The following is a 23322-nucleotide window of genomic DNA, read 5'->3' as shown; positions in this document are numbered from 1 at the left end:
TCTTGGGTTTAGTTACATTTACGAGTACTACACAAGTATAGATGTATATTGCCGGTTCCTTTCGATGCTCTTTTTTATCCGATAAACCGATTCATATCGGAATAATGGTAATGATGATCATAATTATATTTTATGTTGTTGTTGTGGTTTATGTAGTGGTACGTCAAGATGTAATCAATTAGTTGAATACTACTCGGTGATATGGCGCCGACTTTTTGTTTCGCTATCCCCTGTGATTCGCTCCAGAGATATATATTAATATATTTATGCATTATAAGTATTTTATTTGTTGATCATTTTTTGACTGCTTTTAAACATGAAAAAAAAAAAATGTTATATGATTTCAAATTATTAAAAAAAAATTTTTATTTACTTATTTGAGATGTATTTTTTAAATTCGACAAATTTCATAAAATTGCTTACCACTTAATTGCTGACAAAAGTCAGGCCGTGACAAAAGTCAGGCCGTGACTTCAACAACCCTCTCACACTTGTTCGCCTTTTTCTTACACTGGTATCCCCCATATTGGAATATGGCTCCATTATTTGGTCACCGAATACAACACAACAATCCAATAAAATCGAAAAAATTCTACATAAGTTCAGCAAGACGCTGGCCTTTGCAATATCCAAATCAGGTTCTCCTATCTCAGCTCTTGATACCAAAATGCAATATAATCTATCCAGCTACAAAAGGCGTAGACAACTTGCTGACGGTATATTCTTTTTCAAGATTTTCACTGGCCTAATCGATGCCTCTGATGTATCTAGCTGCTTTGAGTTCATCAACAACAGCAAACAGAACCTAAGACACAACCGCTTATTAAAGACATCTTGTTCTAATAAAAATTATATTATGGATGGTCCTCGTAATAGAATCGCAAATATGGTCAACAAGTTTCATTCAGATGTAGACTTCTTCAACGGAAATTTACAACAGTTTATTTCCAGATTTAATTGCCTATTGTAATAACTAAATGTCTCTACTCCTGATCTTTAACTTAAATTTATATTTCCAATTTTCTTTTTTTCTCTTTTATAATTTTCTCTTATCACTTTAAAACATTAATGTATAATGCCGATTGGCGTATAATGTATATAAATAAAATAAAATAAAATAAATAAAATATTGAAAGGACCGGAAATGGTAACCAAAGATCACGATAACAGTATATATCGATGTACATATAATATTAAGTACAGTAATAACTGCGGTTGAGTTAAAAAGCCGCAGAATAATTTAATATTTTTCTCAAGTACTGCTCGCGAGCGTTCAATCATGGGAATTCAATTCATGAGGAACTCGAAGAGAGAGGGTTGCTCAATTTTTATTTTTTACTCATTTTTTGCTACTACTTTTTCTCCGTCATAAAGGTGTAGCATATGTCGACTGGAGATACTCTCAACTCCTGGTACAGCTCTTACCTTGATTTAGTATGCAGTTATGAAAATTATATCTCTCACAAATATCTTTTATTATATATTTATTCACAACTACTTTATTGCGGTTGATATATTATCGATAAAAACGTAAACGCTTGACAAACTATCGATGGGTTTACGGCTAAAAAATTTATCCTTTTCATTACAAATTAATGCTAAACATTTATTACCTTCTTTTCCGTTTCAAAGCTACCGTAAATTTTTTTTTCTTTTTTTTTTTTTTTATCAAACAAGCTTTTACGTAAAATTTCGCAGCTAAAAAAAAATTAAACTTTTATTTACTCTTGTGTTATGACTTATGACGTCACAAAAATTCGAAAAATAGAATACAAAAATTCAAATAAAAATAGTTAATATACGAGTGGTTAGGATGTTTGGCATTACGGATGTAAAAAGCGAATGCAGATGAGTAAAAATAGGTATACAGAATTGGGACATTGCGGCGTAGCATCGCAAAGAGTTTTAGATACTGTGTAGTGTCACTGTACGTATATTTTATCCACACACACACACACACACACACACACACACACACACACACACACACACACACACACACACACACACACACACACACACACACACACACACACACACACACACACACACACACACACACACACACACACACACACACACACACACACACACACACACACACACACACACACACACACACACACACACACACACACACACACACACACACACACACACACTTACATACACACATGGATAATAGCCTTAGTTGGTGGAACATGCGCTCTACATTTAACACTTTACTCAGTTATAGAACTCACACACACACAATTTAGTTTCCTCATATGACTGTATTATACACGTGGGTGTGCATATGGTGTGCATGTGTGTGAAAATTTGTATGTTTGTGTGAAACTCGCGAAAATAAAGCAATGTAGTCCTGATTAGTTTCTGACTGTGCTTGGATCAAGTTTTGCCGAGTTACTCCACATATGTATGCCTACTAACACATATGTGCCTTCATCCCAATTTCTAACGTCACACCTCCTCACCAGGGGCCCTGATGATTACAAATTACATCTTGGAGGCTCGCTGGGACACCAAAGAGAGGAAAATTTAGTTTTTTCATTAACCCTATCAGATATTTTTTTAGTGCTCCATGAATATGTATTTTGTCAACTCGGGGTTGGGAATAGGGTGTAGAAAACTTTTATATAATGTGCCAGAGAGTTATGGCTTGTATGAATATGTCAAAGGATAAGTGCAGTAGAAAATATTTTTTGTTAAAGTGAAAAGTAACGTTAATATTTTCATGTTTCCTTTGAATATTTTTTTTAGGATGTATTACTCGTAAACCGCGGATTTATATTTTCAAATTCCGGCGCTTTGATCTTTGCTTAAATTTAAAAAATTTTAACTGAATTTTTTTTTTTTTTAATTATTTTTTCCGATAAAAATTTTAAGTATTAAATTAATTGTATAAAAAAATTTAATACTAATTTTTAAGGAACCTAAATTACCTCGTACCTGGTGTTTATAAAATCAATTTACACCCTTTGCATAAAAAAGTTAAGAATTAAGCTTCATTGATTTGGAATTGAAAAACGTAATACAAACCGGTCCTCAAGCGAAACTAAAAAAAAGCAATATATTATGCAGTAGGGTGTAGTTTGTGAAAAAAAACGGGTCAAAATGTGAGTGTGCAAATGAGTCGGAATGACGCATATGCATTACGATAAGAAATAGTGAGAAAGTTATATAAATTAACGGAATAAAAATCCATAAGTGGTAAAAAAAAGAATAATGTTTGTGTATATTGTGTTTATAAATGTATTTCAACATTTGTAAATTAATCTACGTTATCATGTCCCATGCAGAGACTCCTTATGTACATGTATTGTATGTACTGTGTATTATAAATTCTATACAGTATTATATACTGTCCTGTGTAAATGTGAACTCTTACGGACGGCAGAAAATAGACAAAAACATAATATACAAACGAGATAGCTTTACTCGGTATAAGAAACTTTTAGTATCTCCTAGCAAGTATAACAAATGAGACCTCAAAAACATGCATATTTTGTTCTGCTGATTTAATTAGTTTTACTTTTACACACCTTTTTAACAAGTATTCTCTCTTTACACATTATTTTATTCTTATTATCTTCCAACTTCATTTTTTTTTATAATCCTATATCAGCCATAGCTTCAATACTTTTTCTCGACTTTTATCTGCATTGAATTTTATTAAAAAATGTAATTAAAACTTCCCTTGATTTAATAGAAATTATTTTTCTTTAAACACACATTCATCTACTCGGCTTCAGAATCTAATTACGTGTTTTTAAATTGGTTAGCAATTTTTTTTTTTTTTTTTTTTAACTAATCCGCGGTTGCAGAGCTTTTGTAATTAACGCATTGAAGTAATTGATTATTAATGTCCGTCAGGTGAGTAAGGATTGAAGAGTATCCCGGTAGAGATTGAGGTACGATTAGGTTAGTGGGATTTTTTATTGGAAGAAAGATTGTTGATAATTAGAAGGGGAAGATTGCTGGACGTTTAATTAATCGTAGAAAATTTATAATTTAGTTTTATTTGGGTGTTAACTATTGCAAGAAAAAATAACCGGCAAAAGTATCAATTACAAAAAAAAATAAAATAATAAATTATAATGAGTATGACAAACGATTGAATTGCAGATGACGCGAGATAGGAATTATCACAGACTGTTGAATCAAACAATTTACGCGGCATAACGAATAAAAGCGAGCACCATGCGCGGCATAATACTAGACTGAAGTCACCACATATAATGCCACATGGCTCGTATATTTTTCTCTTCAGAGTTTTTCAGCGCAGTACATACTGCATACCGCATTAAAACTGTAACTATTCACACTCGGGACTCCGGCTGGGTAAATGAATTTCGGTTATGAATATTTTATTCAGATTTAAATAAATTCGAACTTTAAAAATATTTATCGTCGCTCGAAGCTCCAGCCATGGGAAAATATTTTCTCTTTGTATTGTCGATCTACACCAATGTGCCAGATAAAAAGATACCGAACAATGTTTCAGATAAACCTTATTCGCGAATATAGGAGATAAAAAATTCATAAAAACTCGTGTAATCGATAGGTGAGATTCGCTCCATATTGAATACTAAACAACCTTATCCGGTTGTACACGAACACGTACTATGTCCATTGGTTACGCCTTGAGATAAATGGTCATATAATCCGCATATATACACACACATATACACATACATTTACCTACTCTGTGCTCTAATAATATAAAGCTCTGTAGTTTAAGTATCGATGCAGTTCATTTTTCCAGACGTTAAATTTTACATGCCAACAATCTGAGTTCGCATTCAAGCCAGAGTACATTTAAAGATTATTTTAAAAAAAAACATGGTGAAATTTAAAGAGAAATTTTTTTTTAAATTTCATAATTTTTAACTTTTAACTTTTAAAAATTAGATAATTTTTTATACAGTTGAGAAGTCTTCAGCGATTGCAGCACTGCCTGAAAGTCAGTGAGCAATCCCGTTACTTAGATTAATTTTTACCGGAGACTTTCGTAAATTTTTTAGTAGTTTCAGTAAAAATATTTTATTTTACTAAAATTTTTAATATTAAAATATTAAAAAATAATTTCTTGTCTGGCTAGTATTAGTAACTTTTGATATTGAATTTTCTCGATGAAATACTTGAAATTTTATCGTATTAATACATTAATTGATACATCAAAAATTTCCAATCAAATGAAATAGAGTCAAACAAGATAAATAGTTAAAATTAATCAAGACAGCTGAAAAAAGAGTAATGCAAGCAGGATTAATCATCGAGTGATTTAATAAAATTAAGCAGCTCGAAAGATTTATCAGACATTAATTAGTTATTAATGAAACAGTTAATAGAAAATGAAACCTGTGAAAAATGAGAACCGTAACCGGGAATAAATTTTTCACAATCCTACATAACATAATAATAATAATAATAATAATAATAATAATAATAATAATAATAATAATAATAATAATAATAATAATAATAATAATAATAATACAGGATAGGATGCAGACACTGCAGATAGTTGTATGTGTAGAAAAGACCAGAATGTACGAGGTCTCCTCTGGTAGATATGACGTAGGTGGTAGTAAAAAGACAAAACGCACGTAGCCCGACAACGAGATCGTAAACACCACGTACGCAGATGCGCAGACCCGTTGAATCAAGAGTCAGCTTGCTCATGTTGTGCCTTGCCGTATTCTGTATTGCGACGTTTAACGTGCTCGGTGTGTGGTGTATGTAATGTGCTACATGTATGTATATATGGATGTATATATGTAATGTTAAATGTAACTAACTGATACAGTCTCCGCAATTCTCGATACAACGGTTTCACCAGCTCGAATCGTTGTTGACCTTGCCTTGCGTGTTTATACCAATGACACTCATCGCACATACCCTGTTGCTCTTTACTTACGTAGTATAGTGTTTCAGTAGGGTGGTCTGCATTTGGGACACTTTTAAATTTAATACACTTAGTAGATTAAAAAAAAAAAAAAAAGCTATTCAAATTTTTTTGGTAACATGTGAGCTTTTTTCAAGGTTTAGATTTTTATTTTATTATAATAACAATCTTGAAGGATATAAAAAAAATTTTTAAGCTTAAAATTTAAGCTTTTATTTTTATTTTTAATGATAATTTATAAAATTTAGTCTTGAGTTGTATTTAACGTAAAGGGTTCGGAATTTGTATATTAGTATTAAGATTAAATTTTCTGAGAGGAAATTCTGTTTTTACATTTAATTTAAATAATGATATTAATAATAATATTATTATTAGCAACCATCAACCTGCATGAGGATAAGCAAAAGTGATGGGACAGAATAAAATCGTATGTAGCATTGAGGGTGAGAATGGCATTTAAATCGATCGATGTAAATTTTTTATTTACTTAAAAAAAATATGAGATTGAATAGTCTGTCCGCTTACAGCTTTACCTTTGCCTTTTTTAGCTTTAGTTTTACTGGCTTTTTTGGTTATTATTCAGTTAATAACTGTTTTCCCGTCCATAGACTATACACTGTACACGATATACTGAATACTATGGAGTGGTGTAATGGGTTTTTAGTTGAATACTCCGTTTCACCGATGTTTTATTGTGGTTTACTTTTTGTTTTATATAATTGCAGATGACGCTCGGGTTATTTTTGTATGGTTGGTTCCATTCTAGAGATTTTGGTGTATATTGACAGTTTTTGGTCAGAAGAATTTTTTTTTTTCTTGCATATTAATATTTACATCCTAGTATGTTACTGATTTAAAGGATTTGTTGTCAAAAAATTTAATTTGCAAATAAATCCTCTTACTTTATCGAATGTAATCAATAGTATTGAAGTGGGTGCTTTTACTTAAATGATAATCGGCAACAAGAGAGATTTACAGGGTGCAGCAGTAGAGATGATAGATGACAAAGGATGTATTAGTGAATTAATATCTAGAGGGTATTATCGTATCTGGTGCAATATCCGGGATATGTTTATCAGGATGAGAATTGAGTTGAGATGGCTAATACTATTGATTCAGGTCCTTAATCATTAATAATGATTATCAGATATTGATTATGATTTTAGTCTACACGGAAAGAACAAGATGACACTGGATATCATCTCAGATTATACTCAGTGATATCTGTGATAAAAAAAAATTTCAGATAGTAGCTAGAAAAATCTAGTGTATACTGCGTGATATCTGGATTATACTCATTATAATTTGGATTATACTCATTGTAATTTGGATTATACTAGCTACTATCTAAAAAAAATTTCACTCAGTATAATCCGGGATGATATCCAGTGTCATCTTGTTCTTTCTGGGTAGATAATAATAATAATAATAATAATAATGGTTATTATTATTTGAAAATATATGAATGTGTTAAAATAAGTAGCAAGTATAGCTGCAAAAGTTGTCGCTATTGTACGCAGTCGAATCGTGATCTTCCAAGTCAACATTCAGTATATATATATATATATATATATATATATATATATATATATATATTAGGGTGGGTCAAAAAAATCGAATAATTTATTTTTGACTTTATACTCTGAAAAATAGGTTCGTAGACACCTAAAAAGAATTCTCTCCAAGTATAAGCTCTTAATTATAACGGGAAGGTCCTCCGCTTTGCGGGTTTCTATTTTTTTCGAATAATCAGATAAAAAAATTTATATCTCGCTTCCAACTGCTTGGAAAAATATTCCGTGGCATAGATTTTGTGAGAAATTGAATGCTTTACAAAAAGGTCTCTTATGACTTTTTCAAAAACTCAACCGATTAAAAGATATTCATAGTTGAAGTTTGGCTATTTTAAGGAAAATATTCGTTTTTATTATGAATTTTATAAGTCGATGAAAAAAATTATTTCGGATTGCGGAACTCATGATTTTGTAGGAAATTTACTGCTCTACAAAAATGGTCTCTTATGATTTTTTGATTAAGTGAAGCCGTTACGAGATATTCATCGTCAAACATTAACGAATATCAATATTTCCAGTTTTTGATCAATAATTCGATAAATTTTAATTTAAACTATGAGTTTCAGGAAAATTTACATAAATTTGAGTTTCGATCGATAAAGAAATGTTATAAACAATTTTTTTAATATTGTTTTCAGTCTTGAGCTTGTTTGATTGCATTAAAACAAGAAATTAGAGCATTTTTTCGACATATAGCCAATGATTAGTTTAATTTGAAGTGAATGACATATTTCTTTGTCAAATTTAATATGAAAAGTATTGAATCAAGTGAGAAACAACCAGTATTTAACTTTTTTATAGATAAATTTTTTATTGAATTATCAATTGCAATATAATTGTCTATATTTTTAACATAACAGTACGCTATTACTATAAATAATTTCTTTTATTACAATTTGGGAATGTTTTTGATGTTCTTTGACAACTTGCAATAAGTACTGGAATTGTTCTTCATTTTTTGTCAAGCATTGATTATATTCACTGACTAATGCAACAGCTCGCTCTGCTGAATCATTGACAACTTTTAGTTGTTGAAAGTATTCTTTATTTTCGAGATAACTCTCATTAGTAGGCCATAATTCAACATCGACATCAAGAAAGTCATACGGTAGATCGAAGATTTTGAAAAGATTTAATGACTTTTTAGACACAAAGTCACTCAGAGTTCTCTGCGCCAATGAATTCAATTCTTTTTTAGCAATTACAAATCTTTTAGCTTTAGAATCTGTACCTTCACGAGTATTAACAGCTTCAACAATACTTTTTTTTTACTTCTAATGGAACGCCATCGTCAAACAGTGATAAAATGGCAAGTTCATCGCTCAAATACCATAAGTGCGAAATCATTTTTTCACACGTAGCTGAAGAAATCAAAGGATTGATATGTTTGTACTCCAATAAATTTTTCATAAACTGCAAGTCATGATAAGCAGCAGTTGTTGCAGAAGTTGATGAAAACCAAGCTTTTAAATACAATGTGACTATAAAAATACAGAAATGACGAAGACCATGCAATTCTTTCTGAGAGAGTTTGAATTCATCTCTGAATAGATACATTTTCAAACTATAAATGGCCTTAGCCATCCATCTAGCATGATGAACAGCACCAGGACGTTTGAAAGAAATCTTTTCTTGAGGCATTTCTCCAAGGAAAATCAATGATAATTCCAATAATTCTTTATCTAACTTATTATAACATTTCTTTATCGATCGAAACTCAAATTTATGTAAATTTTCCTGAAACTCATAGTTTAAATTAAAATTTATCGAATTATTGATCAAAAACTGGAAATATTGATATTCGTTAATGTTTGACGATGAATATCTCGTAACGGCTTCACTTAATCAAAAAATCATAAGAGACCATTTTTGTAGAGCAGTAAATTTCCTACAAAATCATGAGTTCCGCAATCCGAAATAATTTTTTTCATCGACTTATAAAATTCATAATAAAAACGAATATTTTCCTTAAAATAGCCAAACTTCAACTATGAATATCTTTTAATCGGTTGAGTTTTTGAAAAAGTCATAAGAGACCTTTTTGTAAAGCATTCAATTTCTCACAAAATCTATGCCACGGAATATTTTTCCAGGCAGTTGGAAGCGAGATATAAATTTTTTTATCTGATTATTCGAAAAAAATAGAAACCCGCAAAGCGGAGGACCTTCCCGTTATAATTAAGAGCTTATACTTGGAGAGAATTCTTTTTAGGTGTCTACGAACCTATTTTTCAGAGTATAAAATCAAAAATAAATTATTCGATTTTTTTGACGCACCCTAATATATATATATATATATATATATATATATATATATATATATATATATATATATATATATATATATATATATATATATTGTACTCTTTCTACTTAACTTGTCCACAATCACTACACCGTCTAGTCACGTCTTCTTCCCTACTACTTAGTACATTCACAGACATAGATATATGAGTGGTTAAGTGTGTGAATAAGTAAAGTAGTATCGTCGGATTCAGTCCTCCCAGCTGAGTTCTACTCCGAAATCGAGCGTTTTCGCCGCCTACTTACCGATCAGACGAGAACACGCGGTTATTGTACACGTACATGAGACAGAGACGTGACTTGTGATCTGTATTTGTGTATTGAGGATGAATATATACCTATCTGTATAGACACGTACAGTATAAACGGTGTTTATAGTAGTGAGAAAGCAAAAGACGGGATCGCACGAGTGACTACGACGGGAACGACGTCAAATGCGCGGTACGCGCCGTGTCACAACGACGTTTGTAAACTCCGCTATTTATATATTTATTTTACCTAGTTAAACTTGCAATAAATCCTATCATAAATAATAAACGTGTTATTTTAATTACAAATTAATTACTTGATAATTACGCGGTGATAAAAGTGCAATGACGGTAGATGTTTATTTGTTCGGTGGGTGTTGATACTAATTTTGAAATTAATATTGTTGTTATTGTTATTGTTGTTGGTGTATATTAAATTATGTTTGTATTTAGTATTTATATAAGCGTGAGATCCGAAGAGTAGCAACCAAGGAAACAATCCGCATCGCGAACCGTAGTGTAAATTAATACCTACAGAGGTACACGGTTTTAATCACGTTACAAACCGAAGCAACAAGTGCGGGAAGTAAAATCTACGGGAGACCGAAAATAACACCCACGTCATTACTCAATTAAATTATAAGTTATTGCTGATAATGTGATTTTTTTTTTTATTTTTTTTTAGACTGAAATTTATCGCAGATTTTTTGAAATTTTAGGACTTTTAAAATCTAATAGTGTTAAAAATAATTACACTAATTATTTAACATTACACGAAAAATAATATAAAATTTTAATATTTAATTTAAAGTAAAATTGACAAGAATTCAATTCGAAGAAATCTTTAAAACTATTAAATTTAATTTTAATTACATTTTTTATTACTCATTGTCTAGACAAATCACAAAAATTTATAAAAATCATTTTATTAAAATTGAATAAAAATGATCGCAATTGTCTTTTTGCAAAAAATTATTTAAAGTTACTTTAATAAAAAATGAATTATAGAAAATTTTTTTAATTATTTTAGATTAAATATTAATCAATAAATTTCTAAAAGAGCAACACGTGATAGCTAATTTTAACCGAAATTCCACTGCGTGACAGCGGTAATGTCACGTGACACGTGACTGGAAAATAAAACCGAAATTGCAATGAGCAATAAGCTTTGGATTCAGTACATTGTTGAGTAATGACGTCAGATAGAGAATTAATTGTGTTGACGTTAAGTTTGTTATCATACACGAATTATTAATACACCAATCATGCAGATTGTCGATTAGCTATGAATAGATACCCGCGACTCCCTTTAATTATTATCTATTGTATGTAATATATATACCGTTTAGTTCCTCCTTGCGGCCGCTCATCTGCTACCGTTTTAATAAATTCTAACGCTAATATCTCGATGTCTGTATTGGTATTATACACGATAGTATGAGTACAATTACAATTGCTACATACATTAATCTTGAATGAGAAAAAGAAGACATTTCAATGTTTACAGTATAATGTACTCCTGTTTTAATTAATATAAACCTATCAATCTACTGTTTATATTAAAGTTTATTCACCTGTTATTATACTTACATAATTTTTTTTCTTTATTAATTTATTTATTTTATTTTTCAGTAAGAATTAAATTGGAACTTTACTAAATTTTTTTTCGATCCTCTAAATTTTATTTTGTAAATAAAAAAAATTTTTTTTTTACGAAAAAAATTTTTTTCTTCAATTATTTTTCGTTTTTTTAACGTTAGATTTTTTTTTTTAGTAAAAATATATTTATCTTTCATTAAAATTTTTTATTTCCATAAATTTTCAATTAAATTTTCTTTACGAAAATTTTTTAATTCAATCTTTACCAATTTTATTTTTTTAATTATTTAATTTTAACTTTTTTTATTCTTTGTATTTTTTTTTTTTTTAATTTTTGTTACAAGAATTTTTAAAATTCTTTTTTAAGAAAAAAATTTTTTGCTGCCAATAATTAATCAAATTTTAATTTTTCACCGAAAAAATATTTTTTATTTCAATAAAAAAATAAAAATAAATAAAATATCCTAACCGTAAAGTTTAATAGAGCACAGTGGTAGTAGTAGAGACAATAAGTTGAGCCGTAGACAAGAATGAGGGTTGAAACCCACAAATCAGTGTGGTTAGAGTGGTTGCAGAAGATACTGACTGAAAGACACAGCCAGAAAGAAAATGGAGATAAAAGTATTTCTGCGACAGCTGAGAAAATATATTTATAAAAACTGATGAAATAAAAAACACACACACACACATCCTTTTATAAGACGAACTTCCTTCAACTTGACCCGAGAATTATGGGTTACGTAATTTGTTTACTATGACTTGGTTTGGTTAAATATATTTTCTTACAAACTGAACGTAAAGTTTACATTTTTCTCTCAGCCTTAGTCACCTAAACGAGTTTATTTATTTATTAAAATTATATTGCATTCCTATTGTTTTTTAACCTTCATAGTATTCTGATTTTATTTTTATTCATCCGTTAAATTACACGTATTTAATTATTATATGCGAGTACATCGTGTGTTATGATATGAGTTGTCTCGATCTGTTTGCGTTAGTTAACGTCTGTCATATCACGTCACTTTATTAAACGTAAGCACGGTATTCACGCATTAAATCACGTCACGTAAATATACTTTACTATCATATGTCCGAATATATAGCATAATAATAGTAATAATTTTATAGTTATTATCTTTATGATGAACAGAATGAGGAAAATTTCATCTCCTGCGTATTTATTTGACGAAATAATTTTTTTTAAGTTAAATTTAGTATTATTGTAAAAAATTTTGACTTGAGTGTATACCCTTTCGAAGTTTCATATGATTTTCCGCGTCAATTAATTTATTACGATCATTTTTCGGAGTAATAATTAAATTGATTAGAATTTTACGCTAGATAAAATTTGTTTTTTTTTTTTTTATTAATTTTTTTTTCACACATCAATTTAATTATATATTAAATATTAATACATGTAATAAGTAAAATTTTGTGATGGGTATATTTTTATTTAAAAAAAAAATTTTGTAGTCGAATTTAGTACCCATCAGAAAAGTCTCCATATGAATTTTTCTTGTTCAACGATCTGATTTATTTTTTGATGATACACTGATCAAAAAAATCGACTCAAGAGTCAAAATCTTGAACCAAGAATACAATTTTGAAGAAAATGATTTTCTTGAATCAAAAGAATAAATTTTTGAACCAAGAAAAATTTTCTTAGACCCATAATAATTTCTTAACTCAAGAATTTATTCTCAAGAAGTTATTTTGGAGCAAGAAGAAATTTTTTTGAGCTAAGAAAATTTACACTCCAGTCAAGAATTTTTTTTTTTTTTTTTTTTTTTCAGTTTATTGATTCAGACCTTTAATAATAATTATCAGATATTGATTATAATATATATTAATCTGACTAAACCTTTACTTAATTTTAAAAATCAAATAATAAAAATAATAACGTTGAGAATATAACTTAAAAGTGATCATAAAAAAAAAGTGTCAACAATCGGTATCGATTTTTCCTTATAGATTATATATTATGTGTCAAATCGTGCACATGCCAGTTTTATGTTGTGTTTCTTTGTTACATACTTCGTCTCACTATACGTCTTACGTCGTGAGTCTTAAGTCTATATTAGTGCATTACGTTACATTTTATTTATCTTATACACTTATTTTAATAGTGAACTTAAACTAGTCAGTCTACTAATACTAATACTTATAGTTTAGCTGAAGATATATTTTATTACTGTTATTATACGATGGTAAAACATTACACTCGGTGTTTTATTTACAATTTGTTATACACCTAGTAGTGCTTGTACTCAGATACATTTGTTTAATACGGTTTATATTTAGTTAAGTCGAGTAGAGAATACATAACATACCTGTTACGTAATAATATGTTTAATGTTACTTTTAATTTATATTATACAATGTATTATACATAGAATTTTTTAGTAAAATTTTCGGTAGAAGGAAAACTTTCTATAAAAAAATTCCACAATAGAAAAATGGTCACAAGTCATGTTATTTTGAAAAAGAAAAAAAATCCAATAAATTTAGCAATGTCAAGTATATTTATTCGAACATAAAAACCGTCTTGAATAAATTTTTTCCATTGAGAAAATGTGACGTGATTTAGAAAGACCGGAAGTGTGACTCAGGACAGTCTGGAGGGCAGCTTATCAGTTCTCGTATGATAAAAACTTTCTCGTTCGCTGTTATATTCCCGAGAAATACGTCCTGGAGGGTTGTGCGGCTGTTTCCTTTTTACTAGGGACTGCTTTTGTTATATTAACACTCCCACCTCTCAATTTTAACTATCTCTTTTTTTTTTTAATAAAAATAATTTGCTAAATAGTGAATTTTTCAAAAATGTGTATTTTAGAGCAAAATTCTTTTTTAATACAAAATTAATATTTTAATTACTTCAAATTTGTAATGTTTTAAAAATTTTCAATATTTTTTTCCAAAATTAAATTTCAAATTTTTAAAATAATTCTTGAATTAAAATTTTTTTTCCATTCAATTTTTTTATTAAAATTCTGACTTAAAAAACGCTCTGCTACGTTAAAAATTTTTTAATTATCTATTTTATATCCGAGCGGTTTTTTTTTTTTTTTTCGAAATTCTCATTTGTTTAGAAAAAAAAACATAAAACTGCAATTAAATTGGCAAAAAATTTTTTTTAAAAAATTTAATCCTCTACAAAAAAAAGATTTGATTAATTTTTCAGTATCTTCAATAATTCCCTTTAAAATTTATTTCAAAAGCTTCGAAATTTTTTTCTAGAAAAAAATTTTTCCAAAAAACAATTAATTACTTTAACCTTCTTACAAGTGTTTTTATTTCCATAAGAATTTAATCCCTCAATTTAATATCACATTAATTATCATAAAACCAGTAAGCTTTCTAAAGCCTTTCTTTCCTTCAACTTCAGCTTTTCTCCCCATCGCCATAACACTTTTATCTTAAAGAAGTGGTTGTCATTTTTCCACCTTTTCGCTCATCACAGACCATCATGCCAAGGAATTGATAGCGGTGTTGGAACTATTTTTTCCAATGCCATGAACACGCGAAAACAAAAGAAACAAGGGGAAAATAATGGTCTATATTATATGTTGTGTACAATAAATATCTAGATTGTCACACTCCCACACAGACTCTGCCAGATACAAACTGACTACAAACACTCAGACACATGCCGGAGGATCGAGTGTGCAGTAAGTAAGACATCGAGTGTCTTATCGTATTTGCTGACTCGAGTATTTCATCGTCTTACTGCTATATAATATATCCACACTGTGGAGAACAACCATCAACCACTGTTTAGTTCTCAGTTTGAGATTGAGATGGATTTTATTAAACACTTACATTCTATTCTATTCTATGTTCAAGTAATAGTGCTACTTTGACACGTTGTACTAAATTTGGTGAAATTAATTGAGTAGAAGAGAAAAAATACAATTATTATCCTTCATAAGTCAAAAAAAATTTTTAAATTATTTTTTAACTCAATTATTATTAAAATATTTTATTTAATTAACTCTTGTTATTTAAATAAACTGACCAGCGATTGCAATAAAAATATTTGTACTATAAAATCCCTGATATTGAATGTCTTGTCATAATTCCATTAATTATTGGGGAAAATGCTTAATTTAATAGTCGATTTGTCCAGTTATCTAAAAATAAAGAAATAAAACTTTATATGTCAGATGTAATATTGAAAATCAATGTTACATATTTAAAAATACAATAGCAGGTTTTGGTTTGTGATGTTAATTGAATAGTATTGGCTGAAAAATTCAAGAAGTATATTGAGGAGAATTTTTGAATGTTTAAAATCTTTTTATGAAACTTGTGAAGTTTAAGATGGAAATAAAACTTCACATTCAGAACAACTTCAATACGTGATTTTATTGTAGAATCACATTTTTCAATTGATTTTTATTTTTTATATGTCATTGAACAATATATTTTATAGTTTTTTTTTTTTTACATTCAAACAATATCTACAAATTAAAAAAAGAAAATCTCAATAATTTGCACAATTATTTAATCAAATATCTGAACTATTATTGGTAGAAAAAAAATATATCTTTTATTTATAAATATTTGTATTTACTCATTTTTACTTCATTCATTATAAAATTAAATGTACTGTCGATAGATAGCGCTGCATTTTTTAATAAAAATTTTTTTTATAAATTTTTTGAGTGAAAAAAATTTTTTGAGTAAAAAATATAAATTCTAAAATTGTATTTTAATATTTTTAGTAAGAAATTAAAAGGTCTCGCCGTCATAAAAAAAAAAATCTTTTTTAGAAATTAGATATGTGATTATTGCTTACAATTTTGATTAAAAAAAAATTGGGGGGGGGGTAAGATGGTCACCCTTAAATTTGACTGACCATATTACCCCACATTTTTTTTTAACTATAACTTTTGTTATTTCTCATAATTTTTTTTAATAAAAAAAAATTAAAATAATCTAAACTATTTTTTTTTTAAATATGGGGCAAGATGGTCTCTCAAATTAAAAGTGACCATTCTACCCCTTCTTTCTAAATTTAATTAAAAATAAAATTTATAGCTCGGAACTTATGAAAGACATAAAAAATTATACTATTAAAAGAATATCTTCGGACAATAATAAGAAACTTTGAGCCGATATCTGAAGAGTCTTACGCTCCAGAGTTATTGATCGCACACTGATAACGCAATAGCAAGACCGAGTAGAGTTTAACTGGGGGGTGTGGAGCGCGAAACAAAAAACCAAAGAAAAAAAAAATAAAGTAAAAGACAGTGCCGTGAGATTGTGATGGTGGGTGAAAGAGAAGATCCTCTCTATCAATTTATATCTATAGCTATAACTGCTACACACATAACAGTATTCCGTGTATAACTTGATGCGGGTGATTGAAGAAAACGTTAACAAAACGGGAGACCCATAAACTTTTAACGAATTTCGTCTTGATACTCAGCCAAACTTTCTTACACGCTCGAGAATAAAAAAGAACAATCAATAACGAAAAGCAAAACTAAATCGATTAGTCTCTTCGGCTATTAATTAACCTCGACTGCGACAACACCGCTCGAACTGATTCTAATAAATGAATAAATAATAAAAAAAAAAAAAAAAATTATAATTTAGAAAAAAAATCAAAAGTGTTGAAAAAAAAAAAAAATGAGTAAGAATCACTGCAAAATATGCGAGCTCCTAGGCGAACGGAAAGTGCCGGAGGATCACGGATTAAGCCACCCGTGTCACTTATCATCGCTCCATCAATTAAATTACCTCAATATAAATGGATTAAACTGTAGTCAAAACTCCAGAATCGACTATGCAAACTACGGGCTGCTAAACGGTCTGTATCTGCCGCAATTGAAGGACATGATGCTAGCCGCCTACTTACTTAGAGGTAATTTTCACGATTCTGCACGAAAGTGCCTTCCTTAACATTAACATTATTTTTTTATTTATTTTTCTTTGCCTCCCAGGTTATAAGAAACATCCGGAAGAAAACGCACCGTTGTAACTCGTTAAACAATTTCGTTAATACCTACCTTCTATTTATGATGATTATAAATCGTGATTATTGTAATTTGTGAGCAAACAGCTTACAAGTGACCTCTCGAGTCCCTTGTACTGATTAATAAGTTTTGAATTGAAGTCGAGTTAAGAGTCTACTACTGCTTAGAAAATTTAATTTAAACCTGGTGTTTAGTCTTTGAATTTGGAAAAGGGAAATTTTAAATTAAGGATAAATTTTTTGTTTTTTACAAGAGGGTATTTAATTTTGAATAATTTTTTTTTATTAATTATAAACATTCATAAATAATTATTTTATAATAGTGAAATTAAAAGACATTTTTTGGTTTGTTTTTTATATTTTTTAACAATTTTTAACTGGGCCAAAAAATCAAATATTTACTTTTTTTTTTTTTTGTAAGATATATTCAAAATGTTATTAAGAATAATAAAAAAATTTTTGTGACAGTTTAAACCCTTGATAATAATACTGAAAGAGCGATCATTGCAATTTTTGATTTTTTTCAGCTTCAAATAGATGTTTTTTTTTTTTTTTTTTTTTTAAAGAAAAATTTGAATAACTTTCTGAATAAAATTAAAAATCTCTACATTATTCGATAAATTGACTACTTTAAATTAAAATATTCATCAATATAAGGGAATCAAAAATAAATTTTACATTTTTGCACTTTATCGATCATTTTGAAATTAAACATTGAAAGTTAATAAAATTTAATGAATTTAATAATATATTCATTTGAATAACTGGGCTTGATATCATTTTTTAAATTTATTTTAAAAGTATCAAAACTACACAGAAAAAAAAAAAACAGAATTTCTTACGCTAATAAATTTTTAAGGAGCACTTTAATAATTTTTAAGCAACAAAAAAAATTTTTTTTTTTCAAATTTCTTATTTATTATTTTTTCTTTTAAAGAAAATTTACCCTTAAATCAAGAATTGTTTTTTGTGTATATATAAATTGTGATTCTAATATAAAAAAATACTCCAAAAATTTCTATAATAATTTTCATTCGTTATTATTATAAATTATAATAACAAATCAAATCAATTTAAAACTGTTGATTAAGCATAAAAAATTTCCCCATCAACAAACTAAAATTGTACAGCATTCCAGTAAGCATCGGCTTATTAGTATTAGTATTAGTATCCAGAAGCATTAAAAACATAGAATCAATTATCTAAATAAAAAGATGAATAAGTAAAAGCTGTTGTCGAGTTAGCTCATTTTCACTTGAGTTACGCCGTAGTATATCTTAAAGCATACAAACTACATACAACATATACATGCATAATACATTTAGTCGCGGTTTAATGCTCATCCTATAGTTCTCTTCTCGTCTCATCTGTATTAGTATTAGTACAAATATATATACATATATATATATACACACGACTTAACTGCTATTACTATTACTATAACTATTATACACAGCACACACTACACGTCGTTCTAGCAAATGCGTTCTCAACTCTGGTGAGTCACGTGCCAGGTGTCGTTATAAACTCCCTCAAGTGCTAGTCATACATACAGAGCCTTTTGCACAGACTTATTCTCATCAACATCCACATTGGGAGTGAAATATGTGTGAGTGAAGCTCGTTACCGTTTTACAACAGCGCACCGTGTGCTGGCTCGCCTCTATACTCGTATATCTGCTCATTCTAATATAAAGTTCTCCCGAGCTCTTTAATTTCCACCTCAATACCCCCGTAAGATACTTATCCGAGAAAACTTTTTGTTAAAAACTCTTAACTCTTACATCCTTTCGCTATTTTATTCTAAGGAAATTGACCGCGTTGATCTGAGTTTTACTTAAACATAACATATGACTTATAGAAACTCCTGATTGTTAAATAATTTAACTTAGGCGGAAACGTGATCTGAAATCCCGATTAAACACTTTTATGCTACTTAACTTATATTATAATTGTAATAATAATAATAATAATAATAATAATGGCAACTGTGATCGTTGTACTTATCTTGTTTGCCATAAACATTAAGATAAGGATATTATGTTATGACGTTAACAAAACTTTTGCCCGTAATTGGTGATAAAAAATATTTCATTATTTTTTAATGCCGTTTGAATTTTTAAACTTTGTTTTAAAACTTTTGACAGAAGATCAAAAGTTTATTAACTTTATTTTAGTTATAGTTTTTAATTTTTATTTAAGATTAAATTAAAAAGGGGAGAGATAGTGAGCAGTGTTTAACTTTTTTGAGAATTAATTTTTTTATTCCATTTTTCTTTGAATAATTCTTAAACTTTAGAAGAATTTTTTAGTAAACTAAAAAAATTTATCTTTATTATTAAGAGAGTAAGAAAAATTTTGTCTCCAAAATTTTTTAGTAAAAAAAATTAATCGATACAAATTTTTCTAATTTTATATTAAAAAAAATTTTTTTTCACCATTTTTCAAGGCTTAAATTAAAAAGGTATGATAAAAAAAGGTTGTAATTTTTTTATCTTATAAAATTCCAGATTTTTTTTTTTATCATAAAAATCCTCTTAGCTTAAAAATTTTTCAAAGTGTAAAATAAAATTATTCAGAGCTTAAATCTAAATTATTCATCCCGAGTAGCCAGCTTTCAATAAAGACCATAAAGAACAAGACCGTCCCATCTCATATCTATTATGGACCAGTCAAAGGTCCGAAAGCAAAGAGGGACTCGTACAAAATCGACTGCGAATGTGTCGTCTTGCTCATATTATATATTATACATCCATACAATATAGATTGTCCTTATTAGAATTTTATAAAAACTATTCACAGTTCCAGAAAAATTCTCCAATAGATTGTTACATTAGATATAACACAGTCTGTTTGAACATAACTGAATGCAGATATCACCTAAAAATAAGTGTCTATTTAAAGAATAAAATAAAATGAAAATGAGCACATATATTTCGATAGAGAAAAGAGAGGAAGGTCAAGGCGTGCTAGAAATTACCGGATGCTTCCAAGGAAAAATCTCTCATTTACAAGCCACGCATTTGTTTAACCATGCCGCGCCCTTTATGATAATTTATAAATAAATAAACTAAGTGCATTGTAGTACGCTCGATTGGAGTAGTGTCAGACATTGGATGAATTCATTCATACACTGTTAATATAAATTTTAATCCAAGAAATATTCTAATGCGGAGTTTTTACACTGAATTAAATTTTTATTTAGCTGAAAAAAATTTTAGATTCAAAATTACTAACAAATACTTTGAACAATTTATCTTAATTATATTTTTCTAAAAATTTGACTTTTTTGAAACAAATTTTTATAAAAATTATTTAATTTTACTACGTTGATTTAAATTTTTAAAAGTTTTTTATTAATAAATTATTATAGAGAGAATTTGTCAAAAAATATGACTTTTAGAAATTAAAAAAAAAAAAAATATTGACGCAATTTTTTTTTAAATATTAAAATTTATATGTAACTAAAAAACACAAGTATTAATTTTTCAAATTTCAAAATGCGCATTTTATGATTTTAACTACTTTTTCTTATTATTGAATAAAAAAAAAAAAAAAAAATTTTTTTTCTCTGCTGAGTTTTTTGTATAAATAATATTAAAAAAAATCTTCTCGGGGTAAATTTCACTCGGAAGGGATAAAATCAATTAAAAATCATCCGCATTTACTCCGCAATTTTTTTTCAATGTAATTTACAAAGATCTGATAAATTAGGGACTAAAATCTACTGACATAAAAATTTATTAATTAATTCAATAAATAAATTAAAACATTCCATATTTAACTCAAAATTTTTATTACTTAATTAAAAATTTTGTTAATAAAAAAAATTAATAAATTATCTGAAAAATATTTAATTAAAAATGATTCACTGGAAATTTTTCGTGAAAAATGCATGATAAATAAAAAAGAAAAAATTGGAATGCACAAGTGTGAAGGTAAAGTAAAATCCAGAAGCGGGTTTGTTTGTACGAATGCGAACAAAATAAAAGATAAATTCATTGGTTTTCTTACTCGTCTACTTTCTCCAGTGAAATGCCAACTTGTTGGCACTCGAAAGATTACCGTGTTGTGTACAGAGCTCCGTGTGGAGTAGCCGATTTATATGTGGCGGGTGAGTTGCTCGATACTAACACACATACAAACATACATATGTGTAGTATTAGAGATTCTAGATTCACATTGGGCCAATTAAGTCACTGTGGGGCAGCGGCTCGGGCTTTTCTACCAACTCTCAGTGTGGAAGTAGATGTATTGTAGAGAGTACTGCTGCTGGTACTAGTTTATGCTCTCCATTCTGTAACCCCCGGTAGCACTCGCTTTGTACTCGGATATTTCCCGGTTCCCACTAAGCAAAATTCAGGAAATCCTCGTTTCTCTGCATCTGCATCTCGAGATGTGGTTATAGGTATAAAGATCCGTGGATAATGGAAAGCTAGAGATACTCATGCTGCTGGCATCGACTTTTGCTCCGAATCGCTAAACTAAAATCTGCTAAATCGCTTGTATTAGATAACCACGTGCTTGGCTTTTAGTTGAAAAAAATATCCAAATTTTTGTGGCAGAAAATTTTATTTTTTTTTTTGCTCATCATTTTTTTTAAATCTTCATTTTTAAACGTCCTAACGGTAATCAATTTTTTAAAAAAAGCTCCTTAGAACTTTTAAATAAATCCAAAATTTCACTCAGAAATTAATAGTTTAAATTTAGAAAATTTTGGCTCGATTCTAAAAAGTCTAATTTTATAATTTTAGGTTTTCAAATGCTTATATCACCCAAACGATGATCGATATTAAAAAATCAATAAGAACACTCGATAAAAAATTTTATTCACTACAAAAAAGGTCTCAAAATTTTTTTTATGTACAATATTTAACTCCAAAATTAAAATTTTGAATTTAGAAAATTTTGGCTGGTTCCTAAAAATACTAATTTCGTAAAAAATAATTTTAGATTTTCAAACGTTGATATTACCCAAACAATGATCGATATTATAAAATTGATAAGAATACTTTCGATAGAGAATTAAATTTTCTACCAAAAAGGTCGTTGTGACTTTTTCAAAAATCCAAAATTTAACTCAGAAATTACGAGTTTAAATTTAAAAAATTTTGGCTCGATTTATTTGTCAATAATTTGTTAAAAATGATTCGAAAAAAAATTATTTGTAAAGCCCACACATCATAACAATGACAATTAAAATCAGATCGTACAAAGTTAACAAGAATCTCTGTCCGGATAACTCTAACACACGTAATTACAATTAGAATTATAATATCATTATTAAGTTTATTGGCTCTGGCATTTAGTTATCGGGGATCGAGGATGAACAAGTACTGCGTCCGAGTGATATACCAATGTGGTTACAGGTTTATAGCGACATACATACACAGATGTAGATATAGATAGAGATATAGATATGGATAATAGATAATAGATACGGTTGTCCTGCGACGAGTATATAATATTGAAAGTTGAATTTAACAGAGCCTCGTTAATATCGACCATGCTCGGGTACAATTGAACGGGAGTTTGCTCAGAGATTGTTCCAGTTTATTCCATCGTTAACAGGATTCCAAATAGCTTCTCGCCTTCTTTACTATTTTTCCACCTGTTCCTATCAACAACTATTATTCAACTAATCCGCGTGTTTCTGTTTTATCAGTGGTAGTAATTGTTGTGAGAATGAGAATAATTAGTAATTGGGTTG

At 28.6% G+C, this 23322-nt stretch overlaps 1 protein-coding gene and 1 long non-coding RNA gene across 5 annotated transcripts in view; both read left to right on the top strand.

Annotated features, from left to right (window-relative positions):
• LOC141536506 (uncharacterized) overlaps positions 1–23322 on the top strand; it is a 64376-nt gene that overhangs the window by 27339 nt on the left and 13715 nt on the right. The gene's annotated exons all lie outside the window — the stretch shown is intronic.
• Positions 9930–11614, top strand: LOC141536509 (uncharacterized). The gene is made up of 2 exons (XR_012480736.1): positions 9930–10404; positions 10488–11614. It is a non-coding gene; the product is annotated as an uncharacterized LOC141536509 (long non-coding RNA).

Source organism: Cotesia typhae, unplaced genomic scaffold, assembly GCF_013202065.1.
Source record: "Cotesia typhae breed Kobodo isofemale line unplaced genomic scaffold, CoteBio_Ctyphae scaffold_152, whole genome shotgun sequence".
Classification (NCBI taxonomy): Eukaryota; Metazoa; Arthropoda; class Insecta; order Hymenoptera; family Braconidae; genus Cotesia; species Cotesia typhae.
Note: the sequence above shows the minus strand (reverse complement) of the source record. Positions and strands in the feature narration are given on the sequence as shown.